Source organism: Cryptomeria japonica, chromosome 6, assembly GCF_030272615.1.
Source record: "Cryptomeria japonica chromosome 6, Sugi_1.0, whole genome shotgun sequence".
In the NCBI taxonomy this organism is placed as follows: domain Eukaryota; kingdom Viridiplantae; phylum Streptophyta; class Pinopsida; order Cupressales; family Cupressaceae; genus Cryptomeria; species Cryptomeria japonica.
In genome coordinates this window covers 673849529-673871115 of record NC_081410.1, presented here as the reverse complement: position 1 = coordinate 673871115, position 21587 = coordinate 673849529, and positions in this window count along the sequence as shown.

Here is a 21587-nt window from a genome sequence, read left to right as displayed (position 1 = left end):
AAAATGAACTGATGGACCGTTGGGTGCCAAAAGAAGAAAATTTATGCTTTCCAAAACATTCTAAGCTAGTTATAAGTGTTGTATAAAGGGGTGAACAAGGGTTATAAAGGATAGTTGTAGTAGTGTAAATTATGGCTTTAACTTGTAGAATATTGTAATGAGAACGCCCATGTGGTTGTAGCATGTTATTTTCTAAATGTTGTAATTTCATTTCATTTCATTGAGATAATAGAAGGCACATGTTTCTTTCTTGCATTTTTTGGTTATTTCTCTATACTTGTGTGCTTGGGTTTATAAGGGTAGTAAACTTCATTAAGTGGTATCATTTTTAGAATCTCTTGAGTGTGTAAATAGATCATTGAACGTGAGGCAGGTTACACCAAGACTATGGTTGTGGGTTTGTGAGAAAAGTGAAAAAAATGCCTCCACGAAGGAATTGTGGTGGAAGAAATGTTGGTGTGATAGAAGAGGGTTTTAGAGCCCTCGAGAGACAAGTTTAGGCACTACAAAAGGAGCTAGAAGAAATGTTGGTGTGATTCTAAAGAGGGTTTTAGAGCCCTCTCGAGACAAGTTCAAGCACTGCAAGGAGAGCTATGTAGAGGAGTTGATATTAGGGTAAGAGATGAAAGTGAAGATGATGAAGAAGACAAGCTTGAAGAAGAACACAAGATAGTTAGAGATCCTAATGAGGATAGGGTTTTTAGGGTCATTTTTAAGATTGGAAAAAAGGAAAATGATTGAAGTTTCCACATATTCTAGAAATTTTAATCCAAAATAGTTGATCATCTTGATGAATTATATGAAAGAATATTTTCAATATGAAGAAGTGGGCGATCCTGAAAGCGTCAAGTTTGCAAAGACCAAACTGAATGGTCATGCAATATTTTGGTGGAGAGAAGTTTAGTTAGAGAGAAATAGAAGAGGATATGAGAAAATAACAAGGTGGGGTTGTATGCTAGAAAAATTAAAGATACAATTCATTCATGTTAACTATGAACTTAATTTGTTGAAAAAGATGCAAGGGTTGAAGAAAGTGGGAAAAACTGTCAAACAATATACAAAAAAGTACTAGCAAGTTTTGACTAGAACAAGCTATTATGAGGCCAAAAAGGAGAAGGTTTCCTATTACATAAATGGGTTGAAGTTGGGTATTCAAGAAGAGTTAAGTTTGGTAAGAATGTCTTGATAACTCAATGATGAACGGATAGTACCAAACCTGTACTAAGAGCGGGGGGGGGGGGGGGGTGAATCAGTACAGACAAAAACACAATCTTAAACCAGTTTGTTAGCAGACACTGTGCTTTGACAGATAAACAACAACATCGGTCTTAAACAGAGTGCAACTGGCAAAACCCAGAATAACTGAGACAAGCATAAACTGGTTGACACTTATCTTTTCAAACAATCTAATACTTCATTTCCATTTCGCCCTAGTGCATGAACATGTAATCTATCATCAAAAGATATATAAACAACTAGATCAACATGATTTACCTTCAGACACAAATCACTCAAACCATCACAAGAATATCACCACACATGACACATAGATTTTTCATGTGGAAACCCAACTGGGAAAAACCACGGTGGGGATGAATACCCACAAGCTATTTTTGAACTCTTTAGAAGTCCACTCTGTTAGGAGCCTTGTCCGATTAAAGACTGATACAATAGGTTCTGTTAGGAACCGATCTTGTTAGGGATCACCCGATTAAGGGATGGAAAGAATACCCGATTAAGGGAAAACCCTGTCAAAGGTTACCTTGTTAAAGGATTTCAAGAACTCAATGGTTTTGAGTCACCCTGTTAAAGGATTTATAGTAAGCCGATTAAAGGTACCCTGTTAGGGGATTTCCAAACTGTTGAAGTGGTTAGAGATCAATAGGTATTACAATGATCTGGTAACAACACTCAATGCCAATGCAGATCCGCTTAAGTTCCTTTCTTCTGCACACACACAATGCAGGAATCAATCCTCTTATCTCATCTGGTCTAGCAAGAATCACGTATCACTTCACTTGGATACACACACACAACTTTTGCCAACAACTTCAGAAAGAAACACAACATTGACCTTATAGGAAACAGACAGGTCGGTAACATAAACCCTAAACCCTAAACCTGTTAGGTTAAGCAATTCAAACGGTTCAATCTTGACCATTGAGCACATTGCATTAAATGCAATAGTCTTGAATCAATCTCAAGACGTTCTCCATCATTCATTTTCCATTGCTTTCATGGCGACTAATAACCCATCACACGTTTTCACCATTTACAGACTTCACACATTCCCGAGGTAGATAGGAGCAATCTCCTTCATGCAAGATCCTTCACGCGCACAAGGTTGATGTGGCAACGCAGTCTGTTCTTCGTTGCAATGCTAACTCATCACACAAAGTCACCGGTTGAGTCACACAGGCTTGAAACTCATCAACCGGAAACCCTGAGACTACCAACCGGTAGTCATACAAAGCTTCCATGTGCCGGTTCCCATAACCACATACTGGTTCACCTTGAACAGACACACTGCTTCACTTTGGCACACATACCGGTTCACAATGTTATACCAGTTCTCACATATACCAGTTCTTGGTAACATACCCGTTCTCACATATACCAATTCTCTCCTCTTCAGCATATTGACATCAATGACAACATACAATGTCATCATGTCCTCGTACCAGTTCACATAATGCCAACAATCTCCCCCTTTGGCATTGATGGCAATATACAAAGATATCTCACCGCTTCACATCTTCTCCCCCAAATTTTGCAGATATCTTCTCTGCTTCACTTCTTCTCCCCCTTTGACAACAATGCCAAAGTGGAGGCACAGGCTTCCCTGTTCCATTATGCTGCTCCCCCTGAGGAGTAGCATCCTTCAACACATCAATCCTGAAGAAAAATTTGACTATGCAATACTTGACTAATGTGGAGCATATACTTTTAGTTTACCTCCTGAAGGGCAGCACCCCTAATTCACCTCTTAAGTACATAAATGTAGCCTTTGGGAGAGTCTTGGTGAATATGTCTGCTAACTGCTCCTTACTAGAAACATGTTCCAGTGCAATCTCTTTGTTGTGAACCTTTTCCCTCAAGAAATGATATTTAAGCTCAAAGTGCTTGGTTCTAGAATGTAAAACCGGACTCTTGGAGATGTTAATCGCACTACTATTGTCACAAAATATACTAGTTTAGATATAGGAACTTTGAAGCCATTTAATACATGCTTCTTCCAAATTGTCTGAGTGCAGTACATGAAAGCTGCAACATACTCTGCTTCTGCTGTAGAATGAGAGATACAGGTCTGCTTTTTACTCATCCATGAGACCAGTCTAACACCAAGAAAGAATGCATCACCAGTTGTGCTCTTCTGGTCATCCACATTACCTGCCCAATCAGCATCTGTGAATACTTTCAAGTTGAAATCATTGTTATATGGATACCACAATCCATAGTCAACTATTCCCTTCAGATACCTAAGAATCTACTTGACTGCAACCAAGTGGGATTCTCTTGGACTTTTCTGAAACCTTGCAGTAATGCCAACTGCATGTGAAATATTTGGTCTGCTATGCACTACATAATGCAACTTACCAATCATTGATCGGTATTCCTTCTCATTAACCAATGCTGAGTCACTCTCTCTAGATAGTTTACAACCGGTCACCATCGGTCACCATCAGTGTACCAACTGGTTTGCTATCTTCCATGCCAAAGGTCTTCAACATATCTTTGACATATTTGGACTGAGTGATAAAGATTCCATCTTTCATCGGCTGGATCTGCAGTCCAATGAAGAACTTAATCTCCCCTATGAGTGACATCTCAAACTCTTTCTTCATCTCATCTACGAACTCATGACTCATCTTGTCATCTCCACAAAAGATAATGTCATCAAAAAATACCTCATAGATCAAGATTTGATCTCCTTCAGATTTCAAGTAGATATTGCTATCTTCACTTGTTCTCTCAAATCCAATTTTCACAAGATGGGAGTGTAGATGTTCATACCATGCTCTAGGTGTCTGCTTTAGACCATATAAGGCTTTATGTATCCTACACACCATGTCACTATCTTCAGATAGGGCAAACCCATCTAGTTGCTCTATATACATCTCCTCTTCAAGTACACCATTTAGGAATGCAAATTTTACAGCCATTTGATATACTTTGAATCCTTTAAAAGCTGCATATGCAAGAAGCATACGAACTCCTTCCAATCTGGCTACTGGAGCAAAGGTTTCTCCATAGTCTTCTCCTTCTTCTTGGGCATATCCTTTACACATTAGTCATCTTGTGAAAATTGGATTTGAGAGAACAAGTGAAGATAGCAATATCTACTTGAAATCTGAAGGAGATCAGATCCTGATCTGTGAGGTATCTGTTGATGACATTATCTTTGGTGGAGATGACAAGATAAGTCATGAGTTCATAGATGAGATGAAGAAAGAGTTTGAGATGTCACTCATAGGGGAGATTAAGTTCTTCATTGGACTGTAGATTGAGCAGATGAAAGATGGAATCTTTATCACTCAGTCCAAATATGCCAAAGAGGTGTTGAAGACCTTTGGCATAGAAGATAGAAAACTGGTTGGTACACCGATGGTGACCGGTTGTAAACTATCCAAAGAGAGTGACTCAGCATTGGTTAATGAGAAGGAATACCAATCAATGATTGGTAAGTTGCATTATGTAGTGCATAGCATACCAGATATTGCACATGTAGTTGGCATTACTGCAAGGTTCCAGAAAAGTCCAAGAGAATCCCACTTGGTTGTAGTCAAGCGGATTCTTAGGTATCTGAAGGGAACATTTGACTATGGATTGTGGTATCCATATAACAATGATTTCAACTTGAAAGTATTCACAGATGCTGATTGGGCAGGTAATGTGGATGACCGGAAGAGCACAACCGGTGGTGCATTCTTTGTCGGTGGTAGACTAGTCTCATGGATGAGTAAGAAGCATAGATGTATCTCTCAGTGCACATCGGAAGCAGAGTATGTTGCAACTTTCATGAACTGCACTCAGACAATTTGGATGAAGCATGTATTAAATGTCTTCAAAGTTCCTGTATCTGAACTGGTATATTTTGTGACAATACTAGTGCAATTAACATCTCCAAGAATCCATTTTTACATTCTAGAACCAAGCACTTTGAGCTTAAATATCATTTCTTGAGGGAAAAGGTTCAGAACAAAGAGATTGCACTGGAACATGTTTGCAGTAAGGAGCAGTTAGTAGACATATTCACCAAGCCTCTCCCAAAGGCTACATTTATGTACTTCAGAGGTGAATTAGGGGTACCGCCCCTTCAGGAGGTAAACTAAAAGTATATGCTCCACATCAGTCAAGTATTGCATAGTCAAATTTTTCTTCAGGATTGATGTGTTGAAGGATGCTACTCCTCAGAGGGAGCAACATAATGGAATAGGGAAGCCTGTGCCTCCACTTTGGCATTGTTGTCAAAGGGGGAGAAGAAGTGAAGAAGAGAAGATATCTACAGAATTTGGGGGAGAAGATGTGAAGCAGTGAGATATCTTTGTATATTTCCATCAATGCCAACATACAATGTCATCATGTCCTCATACCAGTTCACATAATGCCAACATGTCTACCATTGATCATAAACATGTACATAGGGAAAAAGGACATAGATCCTATGAGTTTCCCCAACATCAAGGGAGGACAAATAGAAGACTCGAGGATAATGCACACATTATACATGTAGATGAAGATGCCATCTCTTCACATTTTGAAGATGTAAAGAGAGGAGAGGTTTGTGTTACTAGAAGAGCCTTGTTGAATAATAAGAAGGAGCCAACAGAAAGGAAGAATTTGTTTTACACAAGATGTAAGTGCAATGGTAAAGTTTGCAATGTGAAGTTAATTAGAAAGAAGAAGGCACCCAAATCCCTATTGGATTTCTTGGTTGCAGAAGGACCAGAAGGATTTGGTCAATGAACAATGTCTGATAAATTTTAAGATTGGAAATAATCATGATGAGGTACTATGTGATATTATGCCTATGAACATTTGTCATATGTTGTTAGGGAGACTTTTGCAATTTGATTGTCATGCAGTACATGATGGGTATGCAAATACCTATCCTTTGACAAAGGATGGAGTTCAGCACAAATTGAAGCCATTGAAGGGGACAAAGGAAAAGGTATGCAGTAATCCAAGGATATGTTAAGTTGATGGAAGAGAGTTTATAGAAGGCATGAAGCATGAGAATATGTGTTTTCCTTTAATTCTAAAAGTTGATAAAGAGGAAGTAGAATATGTACCTATGGAAGTTGCAGATTTTTTGCATGAGTTTCAAGATATTGTATCTTATAATGTACCTAATGGATTACAACTAGTGAGAAAGATTAGTTTGCCAAATAAGGAAGCCCATAGAATGAATCCAATTGAGAGTGAAGAGTTGAACAAACAAGTGCAAGAGTTGTTGTAGAAAGGGTTGATTAGAGAGAGTTTGAATCCTTGTGTAGTACCTATAGTATTAGCACCAAAGAAAAAATGGAGAATGGAGGATGTATACAGACTCTTGAGCCATCAATAAGATTACTATCTGTCAAGTATAGATTTCCCTTGCCGAGGATGGATGACATGATGGATTATTTGAGTGGAGATGAGCACTTCACAAAGATAGATCTAAGGAATGTATATCAACAAATTTAGATTAGACGAGGAGATTAATGGGAAACAACCTTAAAAACAAAGGAGGGCTTGTATGAGTGGTTAGTCATGCCTTTTGGGCTAATCAATGCACTGAGAACATTCATACAACTCATGAATGAGGTATTAAAATAATTTCCAGGTAAGTTTGTTATTGTTTGCATGATATTTTAATTTTTGATAAAACATTTGAGGAGCATATAATGCATGCTCGTAGGGTCTTTGACAAGTTAAGAGAAGAAAAGTTATTGATTAACTTGAAGATGTACAATTTTGTGAAGGAGTTAGTGTACTTGAGATTTGTTGTCTCAATAGATGGTCTTAAAATGGACCCAAAGAAATTAAAGGCTATCCTTGAATGGCCTACTCAAGTAGTGCTACTGACAGAGATATTTTCATGTTTTGGCTAGTTTTTACAAAAAAGTTTATCAAAATTTTGAATACTATCCGTGGACACCTAACTGAAACAATGAGAGAGGATAACAAATATTTTAAGTGGATTGTGGGAACAACAAAGAGTTTTGATTTGTTGAAAGGAAAAGTTATAGAGAAACTTGTTCTAGCACGTCCAAATTTTAACAAGGTATTTTAGGTAGATTGTGATGATAGTGGAAATGCCATTAGTGTTGTTTTGATTCAAAAAAGAAAACCCATTGCTTATTTCAGTAAAAAGTTGAATGATGCCAAAATAAAATATTCTATTTATGATTAGGAATTTTATGCTATAGTTCAGATATTGAGAAAGTGGAGAGACTATCTTTTGCCAAAAGAGTTTGTTTTATTTACTGATCATCAATATTTATAGTATTTGAATAGTAAAGGAAAGTTGAATTGAAGGCATTTAAAATGGGTTGAGTTTTTGTAGAGTTACACACATTTTTAGGCACACAAGTGGAAAGTCTAACAAAGTTGTAGATGCACTGAGTAGGAGGCATGATTTGTTGATAGAGATGCAAATCGAAGTTTTTGGCTTCCATTAACTCAAGAGTTTATATCCAGAGGGTCTTGATTTTGACAAGGACTAGAGAGCTTGCTTGAAGCTTGACACTTTAGAAAAGACCAAGTGGTTGGATTTTATAATCCAAGATGGGATGTTATTTAGAGGATGCCAGTTGTTCGTTCCAAAGAGTTCCATGAGAGAGAACCTAATTAAGGAGAAGCATTGCTCTTGTTAGTGAACATCATTATTGGACACAATTGCAACAAGATGTTAATAAGTTTGTGCAAAGTTGTAGAGTATGCCAAATGGAAAAAGGCACCAAGCTAAACAGTTGTATTAGTCATTACCTATACCAAAGAGGCCATGGGAGAATACTAGTATGGATTTTGTTCTTGTTTTACTGAGGACTCGAAGAGAACATGATTCCATTTTTGTGGTTGTGGATAGATTCTTGAAGATGGAATATTTAATTCCTTATAAGAAGACTAATGATTCTATTGATGTGGATGAGTTAATTTTTAGAGAGGTGGTCAGACTACATGGTCTACTAGAGAGTTTAGTTTTAGATTGAGAAACCAAGTTTGTTGGGTACTTTTGGAGGAAATTGAGGAAAAATTTGAAGACAAGTTTGAAGTTCAATTCAACACACCATCCACAAACTGATGGGCATATCAAAGTGGTGAATAGATGTTTGGGTAACCTAGTGAGATGCTTAGTAGGAGATATGGCCAAGGGATGGGATTTGATTTTACCACATTTAGAGTTTTCATACAATAATTATGTCAATAGGAGTACTGGTAAATCACCATTCTAGATCATATATGGAAGTAGTCCTAGAAATTATTTTGAGTTGAGGAAGATGGACAAAGTGATAACTCAATGATGAACCATTAGTACCAAACCGGTACTGAGAGGGGGGGGTGAATCAGTACAAACACCAATACAGTCCAAAACTGGTTTGACAACAAATACTCCAAAAGACTAACAAACAGGGATACCAGTAAAACAAAGTGCAACCGGCAACATCTAGTATAACTCAACCAGTCGGGAAACTGTCACTCAATAAGCTTTCCTCTTGGCTCAATACCACAGTATCATTATATTCTCATGCATAAATAAGTAAACTTAACCATCAGATCTTCACATCAGTGAGTTTAATATGTTTTATAGACAGGCATAAAACATAGAACCTTCATGTGCTTAACAGGTAAAACAAAGCATCACAAGACAAAAGCATTTCAAATGACACACATATTTTTCACGTGGAAACCCAATTGGGAAAAACCATGGTGGGGATGAATACCCACAAGCTGCTTTTTGAACTCTTTAGAAGTCTGCTCTGTTAGGAGCCTTGTCGAGTTAAGGACATTACAATAGGTTCTGGTAGGAACCAATCTTGTTAGGGATCACCCGGTTAAGGGATACCCGGTTAAGGGTTAAATCCGGTAGGGTCACCTTGTTAGAGGATTTCAAGAACTCAATAGCGGAAAGGATCTCCTAAGCTTCTCAAGCTTCTTAGAACTCATTAGCCTTGAGTTACCCGGTTAAGGGATTTTAAACAAGCCGGTTAAGACCACTCGATTTAAGGGATTTTGAATCAAGCCAGTTAAGGCTACCCTGTTAGGGGATTTTACAATTGTTGAAGTGGTTAGAGATCAATAGGTATTACAATGATCTATTAAAAGCACTCAATGCTAGTGCAGATCTATTTTGGCTCCTCTTCACCTTCTGCACATTCACTTTGCAGATATCTCTTCTCTCCTTTGGTCTAGCAAGAATCACGTATCACTTCCCTTGGATACACACTCACAAATTTTGCCAACAACCTCAGAAAGAAACACAACATCAACCTTATAGGAAACATACAGGTCAGTAGCAAAAACCCTAAACCCTAAACCTGTTAGGTTAAGAAATTCAAATGGTTCGATCCTGACCGTTGAATCATACCGCATTAAATGCAACAATCTTGAATCAATCTCAAGACATTCTCCATCGTCCATTATCCACCATTTTCATGGCGGCTGATAACCCATCACACATTATCACCATTTGACAAACTTCGCACTTTCCCGAGGTGGATAGGAATAGTCTTCTTCATGCAAGATCCTTCACGTGCATAGAGCTTATGTGGCAACATGATCTGTCCTCCATCATATTGCTAACTCATCACATGAAGATTACCGATTGAGTCACTTGAGTTGCTCCAACTAGAAACCCTGAAGTGGAAGCTACCTACCAACCGGTAACCATACAATGCTTCCATGTGCCAGTTCACATAACTACATGTCGGTTCACCTTGAACAAATGTGCTGCTTCACTTTGGCATATAAACCGGTTCAAACACATGCCAATTCCTCTCTCTTCACCTATCACATGTGCCGGTTCTCACCATGTCTCATATTGACATCAATGACAATATACAATATCATTATGTCTTCATGCCGGTTCACATAATGCCAACAATCTCCCCCTTTGGCATTGATGGCAATATACAAAAGATATCTTCTCTGCTTCACATCTTCTCCCCATTTGCTGCAAATATCTTTTCGCTTCACTCCTTCTCCCCCTTTGACAACAATGCCAAAGTGGAGGTACACACATTTCTGTTTCATCATGTTGCTCCCCCTGTGGAGTAGCATCCTTCAACACATCAATCAACAAAAACTTTGTCTTTCTAGTACCTGACTGATGTGGAACAATCACTTTTAGTTCACCGACTGAAGGGGCAATACCCCTAATTCACCTCTCAAATGCACAAATGTTGTTTTTGGGAGAGGCTTGGTGAATATATCTGCTAACTGCTCCTTACTGGACACATGCTCCAGTGCAATTTCTTTATTTTGAACCTTTTCCCTCAAGAAATGATACTTAAGCTCAAAATGTTTGGTTCTAGAATGTAAAACCGGATTCTTTGATATATTGATAGCACTTGCGTTATCACAAAATATACTTACCAGTTCAGATACAGGGATCTTGAAGCCTTCTAGTACATGCTTCATCCAGATTGTCTGAGTGCAGTTCATGAAAGCTGCAACATAGTCTGCTTCCACTATAGACTGAGAGATGCAACTCTGTTTTTTACTCATCCATGAGACCAGTCTACCACCAAGAAAGAATGCACCACCGGTTGTGATCTTTCGATCATCCACATTACCGGCCCAATCAGCATCTGTGAATACTTTCATATTGAAATTATTGCTGTATGGGTACCACAATCCATAGTCAACTATTCCCTTCAGATACCTAAGAATCCACTTGACTGAACTTAAGTGAGACTCTCTTGGACTCTTCTGGAACCTTGCAGTGATGCCAACTGCATGGGCAATATCCGGTCTACTATGCACTACATAATGCAACTTACCAATCATTGATCGGTATTCCTTCTCATCAACTAGTGCAGAATCATCTTCCTTTGTCAATTTGCAACCGGTCACCATCGGTGTACCAACTGGTTTGCTATCTTCCATGCCAAAAGTCTTCCACACCTCTTTGACATATTTGGACTGAGTGATGAAGATTCCATCTTCCATCTGTTGGATCTGCAGTCCAATGAAGAACTTAATCTCCCCTATGAGTGACATCTCAAACTCTTTCTTCATCTCATCAGCAAACTTATGACTCATCTTATCATCTCCACCAAAGATGATATTATCAACAAAAACTTCATAGATTAGGATTTGATCTCCTTTAGATTTCAAGTAGATGTTGTTGTCTTCACTTGTTCTCTCAAATCCAATCTTCACAAGATGGGAATGTAGGCGCTCATACCATGCTCTAGGTGCTTGCTTTAGACCATATAATGCTTTATGTAGCCTACATACCATGTCACTATCTTCAGATAGGGCAAACCCATCTAGTTGCTCAATATACACCTCCTCTTCAAGTACACCATTTAGAAATGCAGATTTTACATCCATTTGATATACCTTGAATCTCTTAAAAGCTGCATATGCAAAAAGCATATGAACTCCTTCCAGTCTGGCTATAGGAGCAAAGGTTTCCCCATAGTCTTCACCTTCTTCTTGAGCATATCCTTTGCATACCAGTCTAGCTTTATTCCTAATCACTGTGCCATCCTCACTCAACTTATTTCTGAACACCCATTTGGTGCCAATGACATTTTTATGCTCTGGTCTGGGTACCAAGGACCATGTACCATTTTTCTCTATCTGGTCAAGTTCTTCTTCCATTGCCTTGATCCAGTCTTGATCTTTATGAGCCTCTTTGAATGACTTAGGCTCAAGTTCAGAGATCATACATAAGTTTTATCTGATTTTTCTTCTAGTAAGGATTCCTGCATCCTTATCACCTATGATCTGCTTGGGATCATCATTCAACTTGACATATCGAGGAATGGTCTTAATTGGTTCTTCTTGCTTTTCTTCTTCATCCTCATCTTCATCAGTATCAACATTCATTGGTTCAGGAACACTGTTACTGGTACTAGGTTGACTAACAACCGGTTCCCAGAAGGTTGCAACTGGTTCATTTACAACTTTCTCACTGCTAGTTTCCTCAGTCTTCTCAGAGGATTCATCAACTTTTACATTGATACTTTCCATAATTCTCTAAGTCCTATTGTTATAGCACTTGTAAGCTTTACTTTTGGTGGAATATCCTAGAAATATTCCCTCATCACATTTAGCTTCAAATTTACCCTGATGATCACTCCTCTTGATGTAACATTTGCTACCAAATATCTTAAAGTAGTTAACCACAGGTGTCTTACCGGTCCAATACTCATAAGGAGTTTTGTCCTTACTCTTTTTGATGAGTACCCGATTCATAGTGTAGACTGCAGTGCTCACCACTTCTCTTCAGAAGGTGTGAGCAACCTTTCCTTGGATCAACATGGTTCTAGCTGCTTCAACCACAGTCTGGTTATTCCTCTCTACTAGGCCATTCTGCTGTGGAGTCTGGGGGGTAGACAACTATCTCTTGATGCCAAATTCTTCACAATACTTGTTGAATTCACTGGAAGTGAATTCCCCTCCTTGATCAGTTCTGAGACATTTGATCCTTTTACCACTTTCCTTCTCCACTAATGCTCTGAATGCTTTGAATTTCCCAAAAGCTTCAAACTTGTCTTTCAAGAATGTGACCCACATCATTCTTGAGCAGTCATTAGTGAGAATCATGAAGTACCTATCACCCTGCACACTTCTAGTTTTCATAGGACCACATAGATCAGTATGCAGAAGATCAAGCAAGTTGTTAGTAGTGAAAGATTTACCTTTAAAGGTTGAGGAAGACATTTTCCCCAATTGACATTCTCTACACAAGGTATTATCTGGTTAGCTCAGCACCAACAACCCTCTAACTGCCTTGATCTTGCTAGCCTTCACAATGTTGTCAAAGTTCACATGACAGAATCTCCTATGCCATATCCAACTATCATCAAGCTTAGCCATAAGACATGTACTTATATTAGCATTTAGATGAAATAGGTTACCTTTAGTCTGCATGCCGGTGACTACCAATTTACCATCTTTACCTTTGATTCTGCAAACTCCATTCTTGAAGTGCAGAGTGAGACCACTGTCATTTAGCTGGGCAACACTTAGAAGGTTGTGTCTGAGACCATCAACCCAATACACATTGTCAGCACTACTCGTTCCATTCAAAGAGATGGACCCTCTTCCTTTGACCATACATGGTGCATCATTGCCAAAGCAAACCACACCACCATCATACTCCTCTAAGGATAGAAACTTGCTCCGGTCACCAGTCATATGGTGAGAACAACCGCTGTCAATGATCCACTCGTTGGAATCATCAAACTGAGAGACAAGAGCCTTCTTGTCTGCCACATCTTCCTTTACAATGACAAACACAATGTCTTCATTCTCTTCATCTTCTAATTCCTCATCTATGACACCTTCATCAACTACCACAAAACAATTTCTCCAGTTTCCTCTGAATTTCTTGGACCTTTCTGGTTTATCCTTGTTGTCACTATTAGGACAGTTCATAGCAATATGTCCTATCCGGTTATAGGAGAAACATTTCAAAGGAAGCTTACCTTTGTATTTACCAGTCCCTTTTGGGAATCTCCTGGCTAGAAGAGCTTCAAATTCCATCAGAAACTCTTCATCCTTCATTTCTCTATTCTGACTAGGTTCCCCACTAGTGCTAGCCTCTTTTCCTTTTCTGGATGGTATGGCAGAAGCTTTAAAAGCTGATTTTGATTTTTGAACACTACCATCAAAACTATTCAGCTCATAGGCTGTCAACTTGGCTATGACGAAGTCCAAGGATGCCTTAGACTTGTCTATTGATCTCAGCTCTTGAATAGCAGCAACTCTTATTGCATAGACCAGCAACAGGGATCTCAGGACTTTACTTACCACAGTGGAATCTTCTATTTTGCCACCTACACTCTTTATTTCTCCAACAACTATTTTGATTCTTATTCCATACTGCTGAATGGTCTCTCCTTCAACCATCCACATGTCTTCAAATTTCCCTCTCAGGCTTTCTTCCTTAGCCTGTTTTACATGCTCATCACCACCATAGATATTTTAAAGAGCATCCCATACCTCTTTAGGGTTTGCCTTGTCCTGAACATCAATAAACTCAATGTCAGATAAACTACTGATGAGGGTTTTCATGACTTGCCCATTTTCTTGTATCTCTCTCTTTTGGTCATCGGTGAGAGTACCGGTAGGAACAACATATACATTTTCAACATAACTCCAGTGTTGAACACCCATGCTTTTGATGAATATCTTCATCTTGTCTTTCCATATACCAAAATTTTCCTTGTTAAACTTTGGACCTTCCCTCTTCATCATTTGTCTAGGATCTTTTCCTCAAGCGGTTAGGCTTACAACATAGAGGACCTGGAGGTGCTCTGATACCAATTGATAACTCAATGATGAACTACTAGTACCAAACCGGTACTGAGAGGGGGGGGTGAATCATTACAAACACCAATATAGTCCAAAACCGGTTTGACAACAAATACTCCAAAAGACTAACAAATAGGGATACCGGTAAAACAGAGTGCAACCAACAACATCCAGTATAGCTCAACTAGTCATGAACCAGTCACTCAATAAGCATTCCTCTTGGCTCAATACCACAGTATCATTATATTCTCATGCATAAACAAGTAAACTTAACCATCAGATCTTCACATCAGTGAGTTCAATATGTTTTATAGACAGGCATAAAACATAGAACCTTCATGTGCTTAACAGGTAAAATAAAGCATCACAAGACAAAAGCATTTCACATGACACACATATTTTTCATGTGGAAACCCAACTAGGAAAAACCATGGTGGGGATGAATACCCACAAGCTGCTTTTTGAACTCTTTAGAAGTCCACTCTGTTAGGAGCCTTGTCCGGTTAAGGATATTACAATAGGTTCTGGTAGGAATCGATCCTGTTAGGGATCACCCGGTTAAGGGTTAAACTTGGTAGGGTCACCTTGTTAGAGGATTTCAAGAACTCAATAGTTGAAAGGATCTCCTAAGCTTCTCAAGCTTCTCAGAGCTCATTAGCCTTGAGTTACCCGGTTAAGGGATTTTAAACAAGCCGGTTAAGACCACCCGATTTAAGGGATTTTGAATCAAGCCAGTTAAGGCTACCCTGTTAGGGGATTTTACAACTGTTGAAGTGGTTAGAGATCAACAGGTATTACAATGATCTGTTAACAACACTCAATTCTAGTGCAAATCTATTTTGGCTCCTCTTCACCTTCTGCACATTCACTTTGCAGATATCTCTTCTCTCCTTTGGTCTGGCAAGAATCACGTATCACTTCCCTTGGATACACACTCACAACTTTTGCCAACAACCTCAAAAAGAAACACAACATCGACCTTATAGGAAACATACAGGTTGGTAGCAAAAACCCTAAACCCTAAACTTGTTAGGTTAAGTAATTCAAACGGTTCGATCCTGACCATTGAATCATACTACATTAAATGCAACAATCTTGAATCAATCTCAAGACATTCTCCATCGTCCATTATCCACCATTTTCATGGCGGCTGATAACCCATCACGCATTATCACCGTTTGATAGACTTTGCACTTTCTCGAGGTGGATAGGAATAGTCTTCTTCATGCAAGATCCTTCATGCGCATAGAGCTTACGTGGCAACATGATCTGTCCTCCATCATACTGCTAACTCATCACAAGAAGATTACCGATTAAGTCACTTGAGTTGCTCCAACCGGAAACCCTGAAGTGGAAGCTACCTACCAACCGGTAACCATACCATGCTTCCATGTGTCGGTTCACATAACTACATGCTAGTTCACCTTGAACAAATGTGCTGCTTCACTTTGGCATATAAACTGGTTCATACATATGCTGATTCCTCTCTCTTCACCTATCACATGTGCCGGTTCTGACCATGTCTCATATTGACATCAATGACAACATACAATATCATTATGTCTCCATGCTGGTTCACATAAAGCCAACACAAAGGAGAATAGAGTAATGCCAAACTAGAAGACTTTGCAGAAAACCTAAAGAATTTGCATGAGGAAGTGAAAAAGCATATTAATAAGATGAATATTCAATACAAGACCAAGGAATATCATAAAAGGAGATATAAGGAGTTTTACATTGGATAAGTCATGGTTTATTTGAGAAAAGAGAGATTTCCAATGGGAACATATAATAATTTGAAGATGAAGAAATTTGGGCCATATATGATTCAGGAAATAATGGGATTGACCGATTGTAGAGCAAGAGAAGCCCTCTTGTGTGCACTTTCTGATCAACAAATAATGGGATTGACCGACAAATCATCTAGAAAAGCTTTATGGGATAAGTTGGAGACTCTTGATGAAGGTGACCCTATAGTGAAGATTGTTAAACTTGATGGTTACCAGGTGAGATATGAAAACCTGAAGATGGAAGAAGATGAAAGGATTACCGCATTCATGGAAAGGGTAAATGAGATAGTTATGGGAATTCAATGTTGTGGTGGAACTTTGAGTGAAAATGAAATTGTTTCTAAAGTCCTGAGAGACCTACCACTGGCTTACAAAATGAAGGCTACTGCTATTAATGAGTTGAGAACAATGGCTAATACATCTGTCAATAGAGATACTTTGGTTGGGAAACTATTTGCTTTTGAGCTTGAAGAATTTGGACCTTCTAGAGCTGTGAAGTATGAACCTACTTTTCATGCATCTACATCTGCAACTGGTAAGGACTGGAAAGCTTTGTATGTAAAGGAATTAGAAGATATGAAGAGAGAAGATGATGAGTTTGAGCATGAGGTAGAGTTGCCAAGTGAACTTAATGTTTTAGCTGTCTTTAATATTTCAAAATTGATAGAGTATCATGAAGGCAGTATTAAAGATGAGACAACAGAAGCACAGTGGATGTTCTAGCAACTACTTTAGAGAAGGAGGAGATATAAGACATCTTGGATAGCCGTATGAGTAGATGAACAAGAAATAGGCAGTATAAGGAGTATTTGGTCAAGTGAAAAGGAAGACATGTTGAAGATTTATCATGGTTGTCTAAAATAGAGATTGATTGCCTTGGTTTTTCCTCTTAACACTTAAGATGTGACAAGGTCACTTCTCAAATTACCTTGGGTGTCCTATGCAAGAGCATATAAGATGTAGGAGAAATCTTGCATCACCCAAAAAATATTATTGTATTTTCCTTTTGTTTTGTGCTTTTTTCTTCAGTTTTATTGGAGCCCATTAGGATGGTTGCACTATATAAGACACATAGAAGCTAAAATTACAAAAAATAGTCATGCGCTATTTTCAGGACTTTTCCTCATTTTTGGTCGTATGGACATGAAAACTAGTCCCACGAAGTGAAATTGAAAAATAATATGATTGATGAAAGAATCATCTCAATATCTTGTATAGTTTGAAAGATATCAAAAAATTTTGTCTTGAGCAATTTCTCCATTGAACCTTAAAACTCAATTGAAAACCTTAGAGGCCCCAAAAAGGTTCATAATCTAGAAAAATAGATTTTTCTTGCGTAGATCTCTTTGTGAGCTATCCAACAATATAATATAATAGAAAATCGGATGCCTGAGTCAAAAGTTATGGCTCATGGAAGTTGTACCACCAAAACTGAAGTTTCAATGAAATTCCATCTAGGTGGGAAAAATGAACTGGTGGACCACTGGGTGCTAAAAGAGGAAAAGTTACACTTTCCAAAATATTCTAAGGCGGTTATAAGTAGAGTTACAAAGGACAGTTTTGGTAGTGCAGACTGTGTCTCTGACTTGTGAAATATTATAATGAGAACACCCACGTGGCTGCAGCAAGTTATTTCTTGAATATTGTATTTACATTTCATTGAGATAATATGAGGCATATGTTTCTTTCTTGCATTTTTTGGTTATTTCTCTATTGTTGTGTTTTTGGGTTAATAAGGAGAGTACCCTTCATAAAAAAATGATTGTGATTGAGATTAAGTCAATTTATAATATAGGTTTAAGAGCCGGAAATATAAAATGGAGAACCTTTGATTGAGATTATGTAAATTCAAACTAATATAAGCTTGAGAGTATTAATATAAATGAGTTCTAATGTGAATGTTTCCTCATAATTGATGAAAAAAATTACTTTGGGAGGCACTTCTAAATGAAAATTGTAGATAGACAAATTGATACCTTTAGAGTACAAATCTATGGGTAATGACACAATTCATAATATCATATCCTAAGAAATAAGATGTGTATTGAGAACAAGGTGTAACTAAATTTCAATATTAACTTACACATATTATTTACAAATCTAAAAGGAAACATTACCTAATATGATACCTTTATCTTGGAGTTGTTGGGTGTTGATACTAAGAAAAGCTCACATGATGTATCAGTAAAAGATACTATAATTAAAAATTTGCAAGAAGCATTGAAATGTATTGACAACACAAGTCAAGGTGTTAAATTAAGTGTTGCACGTAGAGCATTGATGACTATGATTTCTAGTAAGAAATTGTCTCTTAAAAAACAAGTTCATGAAATTTCTCAATTAATGTAGGTATCTAGAAGAACTGTTCAAAGATATATTAGGAAGAGAAATATATTAGATGAAAACATTGAAAACAATTGGGTAAATATTTGTAGGGTTCCTTGAAAAGATAAAATTTCTGAAGATGTAAAAAAACAAGTCGTTGATTATTGGATCAACCACTCTCGTGTTTCTTCCAATAGAAGGGACACTATACAGATGATAGATGAAGATGATACAAAAATTTCACATTGAAAACATTTTCTAGATACAACACAAAGTGAATTGTTTCAAGCATTCAAGAAAAAAAATTTAGATGTGAAGATTTGTCAAAGGATGTCTGAGAGATTGTGTCCTTCCTTTGTACGCATAAATAAGGTACGTGAAACTTCTTGTTGTCGAAATCATGTTGAATTTCATCTACACTTGCAATCATATTAAAAAGTCATGGCAACAATTAATTGAAATCTAGTCATTCCTACAAGTACACCACAATTTGTGAAATCTATTTTATGTGATAAATTAGAAGATCCAGATGAGTTTAAAATACAATGTATAAAAGGTACATGCATTGATTGTGGAGATTTGAGCAAGTCTTTATTGCAAACCGAGAATATTGATATTACAATGTAAGTTATGTGGAAGAGATTTGAATATGAGACATACCAAACTAAGTTAGGAGCTGAATTAAAAAAAATGTGTTGAAAGAGAGTGAATTGCCCTACATTGAGTTTATTTCTAGATTTCGTAGTATCATATATTCACATATCCAACATTGTCATGGTGCAATATGGAAAGCTAAATAGTTTCGTAAGTCAAAAGAATTATTTTCCAATAGGTTGTATTCTTTCAATTGTAGATTTAGTCCTCACACAGAGATTCAAAGTCAATATTATCATTCCGAGAAAGTTGGAATACTTGTACAAGTTTTCTATAGACATGCACAATTTTAGGTGGATGGTATAGAGAGTACTGAAAATGAATGCATTATCATCAAGGAGGTTCATTTCTATATTAGCGATGATACGTGTCATGATTGGAGCTATGTAGCACTTTTTTTTGGAATGTGTTTTGAATATATTAGAGAATGTGGGATACATTGTTCACACCATTGGATTTGGTCAGATGGATGTGCCAGTAAGTGTTCTTCTAAAATTATTTTTAAATTTTCTTATGTGTTTTAAAATTTTAAATTTGATTTGATTTTAACACCAAGTATATATATATATATATATATATATATATATATATATATATATATATATATATATATATATATATATATATATATATATATATATATATATATATATATATATATATATATATATATATATATATATATATATATATATATGTAACTATTCATGTTAGGACAATTTAAGTCTTCACAATCTTTTAACTGGCTATCCTTACAACATGCTTGACGTAGCATAAAGTTTTTTGTGGAACTTCTTTTCAAGAGTGGACATGGAAAAGGAGAGCATGATGGAGTAGGTGCATGTGTGAAGCATGCACTTCACCAACATGAACTTGTAGGTACATTCTCTTCATTTGCTTTAATTTTTTAATTTATCTCTATATCAAGCAATTTAAATATATATGGGCAAATCCATTTTTCTAAATAGATCTATCTTGTGTACAGGTAACACCATACAAAATTTAAATGAAATTGTTGAATGGTGCGAAAGTCATTTTGCTAGTCGTGATACAACATACAACAAGCATTATTTTTGGGAAGATAAAGGTATGTATTCTTGTGTTTGAAAATTATTTTAAAATTCAACATGACATAAATGAAAAGTAAATTAAATTAATTTTGTTGAATTGTGAGTTTGAGTATGTACATTTATTTTAAAACTATGTATTGAACTAGAAATGTAAATGTATGTTTCTAATTTCATAAATTTGTTTAACAGACATTGATCGATCAAATCCTTATAATTGTCAAACAATTAATGGTACTAGAAGTTTACATCAAGTCATGACTACGTGACATAGCAAGCCTCTTGTTATTTTGGTAAGAGAAAAATCATTCTTTTGTGTTGATTGCATTGAGAACAACAGAAATACTCAATGTGAGAACATTGGCGATGGCTATGTTTTACAATGGGAAATGAAATAGTTAGTTGCAATGTCTCCTTATGAAGATAGTGACATTATTGATTTTCATGATCCTCTATATTCAACTGATTATGAATGTGTTTCTGATTTAGTTGTTACAGGTGCATGTGTACATTTATTTAAAATATGTACAATTTTTAAAATTTTCTTATTTATTTTATTGTTCAAATAATTTATGTTAATTTTGTTTGAAATATATGTGGTCTATGTAGGTGATATTTTTGTAGTGGTTGTTGATCCTGACAATACTGAAGGTGTTTATTATTATCTACCAAGATGCACAACACCAAAATGCAAGTTATTAGAATCAATTACCGATGGTGATGGACAACAATATCCCATTGGTTCAGTGGTTGTTGAAGGCACTTATATCAGAAAATAAAGATAAATAAAAATGGTGTAACATTTATTGATTATATGTCAGGCCAAAAAATTCTCCACTACAGTCACTTAGTAATAGAGACAAGGTTGCATTTGGAGACATTGCCAAAAAGAGGATGTGGTAGCCAAAAGTGGAGGTTGCCTATTGAAGATTTAGAAAAAATCTTAGAGATTATAAAGATAGGGAGGATCCTAATTATATGTACCAGGAGCTTTAAGTTAACTTGTCATGTTTGAAATTTTTATATTAGATAGGTCGTACTTCGATGAGCTCATATTTTCTAGGACAGGATCATATATATCTATCTAGATATAGACATGCACGTTTGTTTGGATAGTGTGGATGGTTATGTATTATATATATCGCTCATGGACATTTAAATTCATGGATACATTGAATTTATATGTATGTATGGATTTGAATTTTTATCTGTATAGATTCATTTATATAAATACATGTATGGATTCATTTATATGTGGTCTTAAGGGGCCTCTTAA